A 2,306-nucleotide genomic window follows, 5' to 3' on the forward strand; every position below is an offset into this window, starting at 1 on the left:
AAAATATCATTATACTGCAATTTAAAAAGTTTAAGAATTTTGACCATAAGTACCTATTTCTTTTTACAGTATTTTTAATCATACATACATAATTATAAATTTTAAATAATATATTATTTTATAATTCATTTCATAAATAATGAGGGTTTTAAATGTGAATTATGGATCTACACTTTTTATTAATAAAGATTTTAGAGAAGTACATGAATTTTAAAATAGGATATCTTTTGATTATTTGTCTTATGAGATCTGACTTTGTATGAGAAAATTGTTGGTTGCAACTTTTAAATGATATTTTGTATAAATATCGAAGACATTTGAACATGAATGGTATAATCTTACTATCTTATTTGTGTATTTTATAACTTCAAATAATATTTTATGACTAGATATAATTTGTTAACCTAATTTTTTTAAAATTATGATAGATTTAATGTTGTCTAATGAAGATATCTAGCATTTTGTATTGTCAGACATAAAAGATATCATGCATTTTTATGGAAAGAGCTTGCAAGAATATCCTCCAATACTAATTTTTTTTTTTGTAGTAACTACTTATTGCAGAATAATTCAAGTATGACAGACATCAATTAAAAATCTTAACATCATCAATGTTGTGCATGCACTACACCAAATTAATCATATAGCTACACTTGATTTATGACCCTAATTTTAAGGGTCTCTATTCATTAATATAGTGACATTTATATATGTAATGTTTTAACTATCACTAATGTAATCACTAATCAATAATCACAGTCTCACTCTTTTTCTTTTATTCTATTTTTTCAAAAACCATATTCACAGTTTCACCGTGCTACAGTTCCCGTTTGCAGTTTGCTGTCGCGGTTCGAGTTCGACATTCGCCATTCACCGTTGTAGTTCGAGTTTGCCGTTCATCCTTCACCGTCGCGGTTCGAGTTCGCCGTTCGTTGTTCACCGTCGCGGTTTGAGTTTGCTGTTCGCCGTTCACCATCGCAGTTCAAGTTTGCCATTCACTATTCCCCATCGTGGTTTGAGTTCGCCATCCCCGTCCCCCACGTTGTTGTTTCTCTTTCCCTCTTTTGCGAGTGCAAACCCTAATTCCCTCCTTTCGGTGACCATTTCTTCTCTTCCAACCACAATATTGAACACCAGTAGTGAGTATTTGATTGTTTTTCTACTATATTTGTTTCTCCTACAATTTCTTTATTGTTCATTTGATAGTGAATAACCTATACATGATTGTTATTCTTTGGTACTGTTACTTGTGATTTTCAAATTTTCATTGATTCTTTATCTGAGAGATCATGCTTTGTATCTTATTATATGGAGGATTGTTTTGTTGGAAGTTTTAAATTTTATCTGTTTTAAAATTCATTTTGATTTTACTTGCACACAACCTGCTCGATGAAATATTTCAACTAAAATTATGGCTGATTTGATGCATTTCTAATTAGAAGGATAGATAATAGTAAAATTGATGCACTGATATGGTAGACCTCTCCTCGTCATCTCTCTCTATTTCAAGGCTTCAAGCTCTCTCTTCAACAAGTAGCACTCCTCCACTGTAATAATATCCCCTTTTAGAGTGATTTTAGTTTTATTTCTGTTGTGTTTTGTAGGGGATTACAAGATTCTTACTTACCTTAATTCCTCACTTCAGAAAGGTATGTGTGCTTTATCCTTATGGAGTTATGGTAATGCTTCAATAATTTCTTTCTTTGCCTTTTTAAATAGGAATTTATTGTGTGCTTTAATTATATGATTAAATTTTGAAGCATGAATTTGTGATTATGGTATGTAAGCATAATGCATTGTTGTCTTTGACTTTTGTGCAGATTTTGTTGTTGGCTTTTGAGTATCCTCATTGTGGTGAGAGGTGAGTTACTCTTCACTGTGAACTGTGTTTATTGGCTGCAATGCGATTTCTTGCTCTAATTTCATTTGATGTCTTTGTTTGCTCATTAGGAACAATGAAGTACAGTTTGCTAGTGAAATTATATGATTGTATAAACTGTGTTTATTATGTGTTTTAATTATATGATTTTTTTTCTTTGCATTCTTAAGTTGCATTTCTTTGCATTCTTTGCAATCGATGAAATAGCTTATCCTTAAGTTAATTGCATATCTTACTATTTTTCAGATATTACCATAATCTTAGACTTACTATGTTTGTGATAAGGGATTAGAAGCAAACGAAACAAGACGTATTAGATATTAACATCAGTCAAGTCATAATCTGAATCAAGAACTGATAAACTAGAATCACGGCAACACAAAAACCAAAATCTTAAAGCTCATTTAAGTCTTTTCCTATGTCCTTT

General features: G+C 30.7%; 1 long non-coding RNA gene across 1 annotated transcript; it reads left to right on the plus strand.

Annotated features, from left to right (window-relative positions):
- Nucleotides 1–758: 758 nt before the first annotated feature.
- LOC112794473 (uncharacterized) lies at nucleotides 759–1,859 on the plus strand. The gene is made up of 3 exons (XR_003198885.3): nucleotides 759–1,139; nucleotides 1,605–1,649; nucleotides 1,821–1,859. It is a non-coding gene; the product is annotated as an uncharacterized lncRNA (long non-coding RNA).
- The last annotated feature ends 447 nt before the right edge of the window (nucleotides 1,860–2,306 follow it).

This window comes from Arachis hypogaea, chromosome 4 (assembly GCF_003086295.3).
Source record: "Arachis hypogaea cultivar Tifrunner chromosome 4, arahy.Tifrunner.gnm2.J5K5, whole genome shotgun sequence".
NCBI lineage: Eukaryota > Viridiplantae > Streptophyta > Magnoliopsida > Fabales > Fabaceae > Arachis > Arachis hypogaea.